This window comes from Saccoglossus kowalevskii, chromosome 6, assembly GCF_978046115.1.
Source record: "Saccoglossus kowalevskii chromosome 6, keSacKowa6.1, whole genome shotgun sequence".
NCBI lineage: Eukaryota > Metazoa > Hemichordata > Enteropneusta > Harrimaniidae > Saccoglossus > Saccoglossus kowalevskii.
The window spans coordinates 11502481-11510673 of NC_140646.1; positions in this window are offsets into that span (position 1 = coordinate 11502481).

Here is an 8193-nt window from a genome sequence, read left to right on the forward strand (position 1 = left end):
TTGTAGTTTATTTAAATCTATATTGTATTGTTCTATATTATCAGTGTGATTTAGTTGTTTATTTGAAATCTATTATTGTATTGTTGTTCTATATTTTCAGTGTGATTTAGTTGTAGTGTATTTGAAATCTATTCTTGAATTGTACTATATTTTCAGTGTTATTTAGTTGTAGTGTATTTGAAATCTATTATTGTATTGTTCTATATTATCAGTGTGATTTAGTTGTAGTTTATTTAAATCTATTATTGTATTGTTGTTCTATATTATCAGTGTGATTTAGTTGTTTATTTGAAATCTATTATTGTATTGTTCTATATTTTCAGTGTGATTTAGTTGTAGTTTATTTGAAATCTATTATTGTATTGTTGTTCTATATTATCAGTGTGATTTAGTTGTAATTTATTTAAATCTATTATTGTATTATTCTATATTATCAGTGTGATTTAGTTGTTTATTTGAAATCTATTATTGTATTGTTGTTCTATATTTTCAGTGTGATTTAGTTGTTGTTTATTTGAAATCTATTCTTGCATTGTTGTTCTATATTTTCAGTGTGATTTAGTTGTAGTTTATTTGAAATCTATTATTGTATTGTTGTTCTATATTATCAGTGTGATTTAGTTGTTTATTTGAAATCTATTATTGTATTGTTGTTCTATATTTTCAGTGTGATTTATTTGTTGTTTATTTGAAATCTATTATTGTATTGTTGTTCTATTTTATCAGTGTGATTTAGTTGTAGTTTATTTGAAATCTATTATTGCATTGTTGTTCTATATTTTCAGTGTGATTTAGTTGTTGTTTATTTGAAATCTATTATTGTATTGTTGTTCTATATTATCAGTGTGATTTAGTTGTAGTTTATTTAAATCTATATTGTATTGTTGTTCTATATTATCAGTGTGATTTAGTTGTTTATTTGAAATCTATTATTGTATTGTTGTTCTATATTTTCAGTGTGATTTAGTTGTTGTTTATTTGAAATCTATTCTTGAATTGTACTATATTTTCAGTGTTATTTAGTTGTAGTGTATTTGAAATCTATTATTGTATTGTTCTATATTATCAGTGTGATTTAGTTGTAGTTTATTTAAATCTATTATTGTATTGTTGTTCTATATTATCAGTGTGATTTAGTTGTTTATTTGAAATCTATTATTGTATTGTTGTTCTATATTTTCAGTGTGATTTAGTTGTAGTTTATTTGAAATCTATTATTGTATTGTTGTTCTATATTATCAGTGTGATTTAGTTGTAATTTATTTAAATCTATTAATGTATTATTCTATATTATCAGTGTGATTTAGTTGTTTATTTGAAATCTATTATTGTATTGTTGTTCTATATTTTCAGTGTGATTTAGTTGTTGTTTATTTGAAATCTATTCTTGCATTGTTGTTCTATATTTTCAGTGTAACTTAGTTGTTGTTTATTTAAATCTATTATTGTATTGTTGTTCTATATTTTCAGTGTGATTTAGTTGTTGTTTATTTGAAATCTATTCTTGAATTGTTGTTCTATATTTTCAGTGTGATTTAGTTGTAGTTTATTTGAAATCTATTATTGTATTGTTCTATATTATCAGTGTGATTTAGTTGTAGTTTATTTAAATCTATTATTGTATTGTTGTTCTATATTATCAGTGTGATTTAGTTGTTTATTTGAAATCTATTATTGTATTGTTGTTCTATATTTTCAGTGTGATTTAGTTGTAGTTTATTTGAAATCTATTATTGTATTGTTGTTCTATATTATCAGTGTGATTTAGTTGTAATTTATTTAAATCTATTATTGTATTATTCTATATTATCAGTGTGATTTAGTTGTTTATTTGAAATATATTATTGTATTGTTGGTCTATATTATCAGTGTGATTTAGTTGTTGTTTATTTGAAATCTATTCTTGCATTGTTCTATATTTTCAGTGTGATTTATTTGTTGTTTATTTGAAATCTATTATTGTATTGTTGTTCTATATTATCAGTGTGATTTAGTTGTAGTTTATTTAAATCTATTATTGTATTGTTGTTCTATATTTTCAGTGTGATTTAGTTGTTTATTTGAAATCTATTATTGTATTGTTGTTCTATATTATCAGTGTGATTTAGTTGTTTATTTGAAATCTATTATTGTATTGTTGTTCTATATTTTCAGTGTGATTTAGTTGTTGTTTATTTGAAATCTATTCTTGCATTGTTGTTCTATATTTTCAGTGTAACTTAGTTGTTGTTTATTTAAATCTATTATTGTATTGTTGTTCTATATTTTCAGTGTGATTTAGTTGTTGTTTATTTGAAATCTATTCTTGCATTGTTGTTCTATATTTTCAGTGTGATTTAGTTGTAGTTTATTTGAAATCTATTATTGTATTGTTGTTCTATATTATCAGTGTGATTTAGTTGTTTATTTGAAATCTATGATTGTATTGTTGTTCTATATTTTCAGTGTGATTTATTTGTTGTTTATTTGAAATCTATTATTGTATCGTTCTATATTATCAGTGTGATTTAGTTGTAGTTTATTTAAATCTATTATTGTATTGTTCTATATTTTCAGTGTGATTTAGTTGTAGTTTATTTGAAATCTATTGTATTGTTGTTCTATATTTTCAGTGTGATTTATTTGTTGTTTATTTGAAATCTATTATTGTATTGTTGTTCTATATTTTCAGTGTGATTTAGTTGTTGTTTATTTGAAATCTATTCTTGAATTGTTGTTCTATATTTTCAGTGTGATTTAGTTGTAGTTTATTTGAAATCTATTATTGTATTGTTCTATATTATCAGTGTGATTTAGTTGTAGTTTATTTAAATCTATTATTGTATTGTTGTTCTATATTATCAGTGTGATTTAGTTGTTTATTTGAAATCTATTATTGTATTGTTGTTCTATATTTTCAGTGTGATTTAGTTGTAGTTTATTTGAAATCTATTATTGTATTGTTGTTCTATATTATCAGTGTGATTTAGTTGTAATTTATTTAAATCTATTATTGTATTATTCTATATTATCAGTGTGATTTAGTTGTTTATTTGAAATCTATTATTGTATTGTTGGTCTATATTATCAGTGCGATTTAGTTGTTGTTTATTTGAAATCTATTCTTGCATTGTTGTTCTATATTTTCAGTGTGATTTATTTGTTGTTTATTTGAAATCTATTATTGTATTGTTGTTCTATATTATCAGTGTGATTTAGTTGTAGTTTATTTAAATCTATTATTGTATTGTTGTTCTATATTTTCAGTGTGATTTAGTTGTTGTTTATTTGAAATCTATTATTGTATTGTTGTTCTATATTTTCAGTGTGATTTAGTTGTAGTTTATTTGAAATCTATTATTGTATTGTTCTATATTATCAGTGTGATTTAGTTGTAGTTTATTTAAATCTATATTGTATTGTTCTATATTATCAGTGTGATTTAGTTGTTTATTTGAAATCTATTATTGTATTGTTGTTCTATATTTTCAGTGTGATTTAGTTGTAGTGTATTTGAAATCTATTCTTGAATTGTACTATATTTTCAGTGTTATTTAGTTGTAGTGTATTTGAAATCTATTATTGTATTGTTCTATATTATCAGTGTGATTTAGTTGTAGTTTATTTAAATCTATTATTGTATTGTTGTTCTATATTATCAGTGTGATTTAGTTGTTTATTTGAAATCTATTATTGTATTGTTCTATATTTTCAGTGTGATTTAGTTGTAGTTTATTTGAAATCTATTATTGTATTGTTGTTCTATATTATCAGTGTGATTTAGTTGTAATTTATTTAAATCTATTATTGTATTATTCTATATTATCAGTGTGATTTAGTTGTTTATTTGAAATCTATTATTGTATTGTTGTTCTATATTTTCAGTGTGATTTAGTTGTTGTTTATTTGAAATCTATTCTTGCATTGTTGTTCTATATTTTCAGTGTGATTTAGTTGTAGTTTATTTGAAATCTATTATTGTATTGTTGTTCTATATTATCAGTGTGATTTAGTTGTTTATTTGAAATCTATTATTGTATTGTTGTTCTATATTTTCAGTGTGATTTATTTGTTGTTTATTTGAAATCTATTATTGTATTGTTGTTCTATTTTATCAGTGTGATTTAGTTGTAGTTTATTTGAAATCTATTATTGCATTGTTGTTCTATATTTTCAGTGTGATTTAGTTGTTGTTTATTTGAAATCTATTATTGTATTGTTGTTCTATATTTTCAGTGTGATTTAGTTGTAGTTTATTTGAAATCTATTATTGTATTGTTCTATATTATCAGTGTGATTTAGTTGTAGTTTATTTAAATCTATATTGTATTGTTGTTCTATATTATCAGTGTGATTTAGTTGTTTATTTGAAATCTATTATTGTATTGTTGTTCTATATTTTCAGTGTGATTTAGTTGTTGTTTATTTGAAATCTATTCTTGAATTGTACTATATTTTCAGTGTTATTTAGTTGTAGTGTATTTGAAATCTATTATTGTATTGTTCTATATTATCAGTGTGATTTAGTTGTAGTTTATTTAAATCTATTATTGTATTGTTGTTCTATATTATCAGTGTGATTTAGTTGTTTATTTGAAATCTATTATTGTATTGTTGTTCTATATTTTCAGTGTGATTTAGTTGTAGTTTATTTGAAATCTATTATTGTATTGTTGTTCTATATTATCAGTGTGATTTAGTTGTAATTTATTTAAATCTATTAATGTATTATTCTATATTATCAGTGTGATTTAGTTGTTTATTTGAAATCTATTATTGTATTGTTGTTCTATATTTTCAGTGTGATTTAGTTGTTGTTTATTTGAAATCTATTCTTGCATTGTTGTTCTATATTTTCAGTGTAACTTAGTTGTTGTTTATTTAAATCTATTATTGTATTGTTGTTCTATATTTTCAGTGTGATTTAGTTGTTGTTTATTTGAAATCTATTCTTGAATTGTTGTTCTATATTTTCAGTGTGATTTAGTTGTAGTTTATTTGAAATCTATTATTGTATTGTTCTATATTATCAGTGTGATTTAGTTGTAGTTTATTTAAATCTATTATTGTATTGTTGTTCTATATTATCAGTGTGATTTAGTTGTTTATTTGAAATCTATTATTGTATTGTTGTTCTATATTTTCAGTGTGATTTAGTTGTAGTTTATTTGAAATCTATTATTGTATTGTTGTTCTATATTATCAGTGTGATTTAGTTGTAATTTATTTAAATCTATTATTGTATTATTCTATATTATCAGTGTGATTTAGTTGTTTATTTGAAATATATTATTGTATTGTTGGTCTATATTATCAGTGTGATTTAGTTGTTGTTTATTTGAAATCTATTCTTGCATTGTTCTATATTTTCAGTGTGATTTATTTGTTGTTTATTTGAAATCTATTATTGTATTGTTGTTCTATATTATCAGTGTGATTTAGTTGTAGTTTATTTAAATCTATTATTGTATTGTTGTTCTATATTTTCAGTGTGATTTAGTTGTTGTTTATTTGAAATCTATTATTGTATTGTTGTTCTATATTTTCAGTGTGATTTAGTTGTAGTTTATTTGAAATCTATTATTGTATTGTTCTATATTATCAGTGTGATTTAGTTGTAGTTTATTTAAATCTATATTGTATTGTTGTTCTATATTATCAGTGTGATTTAGTTGTTTATTTGAAATCTATTATTGTATTGTTGTTCTATATTTTCAGTGTGATTTAGTTGTAGTGTATTTGAAATCTATTCTTGAATTGTACTATATTTTCAGTGTTATTTAGTTGTAGTGTATTTGAAATCTATTTTTGTATTGTTCTATATTATCAGTGTGATTTAGTTGTAGTTTATTTAAATCTATTATTGTATTGTTGTTCTATATTATCAGTGTGATTTAGTTGTTTATTTGAAATCTATTATTGTATTGTTCTATATTTTCAGTGTGATTTAGTTGTAGTTTATTTGAAATCTATTATTGTATTGTTGTTCTATATTATCAGTGTGATTTAGTTGTAATTTATTTAAATCTATTATTGTATTATTCTATATTATCAGTGTGATTTAGTTGTTTATTTGAAATCTATTATTGTATTGTTGTTCTATATTTTCAGTGTGATTTAGTTGTTGTTTATTTGAAATCTATTCTTGCATTGTTGTTCTATATTTTCAGTGTGATTTAGTTGTAGTTTATTTGAAATCTATTATTGTATTGTTGTTCTATATTATCAGTGTGATTTAGTTGTTTATTTGAAATCTATTATTGTATTGTTGTTCTATATTTTCAGTGTGATTTATTTGTTGTTTATTTGAAATCTATTATTGTATTGTTGTTCTATTTTATCAGTGTGATTTAGTTGTAGTTTATTTAAATCTATTATTGTATTGTTCTATATTTTCAGTGTGATTTAGTTGTTGTTTATTTGAAATCTATTATTGTATTGTTGTTCTATATTTTCAGTGTGATTTAGTTGTAGTTTATTTGAAATCTACTATTGTATTGTTCTATATTTTCAGTGTGATTTAGTTGTAGTTTATTTGAAATCTATTATTGCATTGTTGTTCTATATTTTCAGTGTGATTTAGTTGTTGTTTATTTGAAATCTATTATTGTATTGTTGTTCTATATTTTCAGTGTGATTTAGTTGTAGTTTATTTGAAATCTATTATTGTATTGTTCTATATTATCAGTGTGATTTAGTTGTAGTTTATTTAAATCTATATTGTATTGTTGTTCTATATTATCAGTGTGATTTAGTTGTTTATTTGAAATCTATTATTGTATTGTTGTTCTATATTTTCAGTGTGATTTAGTTGTTGTTTATTTGAAATCTATTCTTGAATTGTACTATATTTTCAGTGTTATTTAGTTGTAGTGTATTTGAAATCTATTATTGTATTGTTCTATATTATCAGTGTGATTTAGTTGTAGTTTATTTAAATCTATTATTGTATTGTTGTTCTATATTATCAGTGTGATTTAGTTGTTTATTTGAAATCTATTATTGTATTGTTGTTCTATATTTTCAGTGTGATTTAGTTGTAGTTTATTTGAAATCTATTATTGTATTGTTGTTCTATATTATCAGTGTGATTTAGTTGTAATTTATTTAAATCTATTAATGTATTATTCTATATTATCAGTGTGATTTAGTTGTTTATTTGAAATCTATTATTGTATTGTTGTTCTATATTTTCAGTGTGATTTAGTTGTTGTTTATTTGAAATCTATTCTTGCATTGTTGTTCTATATTTTCAGTGTAACTTAGTTGTTGTTTATTTAAATCTATTATTGTATTGTTGTTCTATATTTTCAGTGTGATTTAGTTGTTGTTTATTTGAAATCTATTCTTGCATTGTTGTTCTATATTTTCAGTGTGATTTAGTTGTAGTTTATTTGAAATCTATTATTGTATTGTTGTTCTATATTATCAGTGTGATTTAGTTGTTTATTTGAAATCTATGATTGTATTGTTCTATATTTTCAGTGTGATTTAGTTGTTGTTTATTTGAAATCTATTCTTGCATTGTTGTTCTATATTTTCAGTGTGATTTATTTGTTGTTTATTTGAAATCTATTATTGTATTGTTGTTCTATATTATCAGTGTGATTTAGTTGTTTATTTGAAATCTATTATTGTATTGTTGTTCTATATTTTCAGTGTGATTTATTTGTTGTTTATTTGAAATCTATTATTGTATTGTTGTTCTATTTTATCAGTGTGATTTAGTTGTAGTTTATTTAAATCTATTATTGTATTGTTCTATATTTTCAGTGTGATTTAGTTGTTGTTTATTTGAAATCTATTATTGTATTGTTGTTCTATATTTTCAGTGTGATTTAGTTGTAGTTTATTTGAAATCTACTATTGTATTGTTCTATATTTTCAGTGTGATTTAGTTGTAGTTTATTTGAAATCTATTATTGCATTGTTGTTCTATATTTTCAGTGTGATTTAGTTGTTTATTTGAAATCTATTATTGTATTGTTCTATATTTTCAGTGTGATTTAGTTGTAGTTTATTTGAAATCTATTATTGTATTGTTCTATATTATCAGTGTGATTTAGTTGTAGTTTATTTAAATCTATATTGTATTGTTGTTCTATATTATCAGTGTGATTTAGTTGTTTATTTGAAATCTATTATTGTATTGTTGTTCTATATTTTCAGTGTGATTTAGTTGTTGTTTATTTGAAATCTATTCTTGAATTGTAC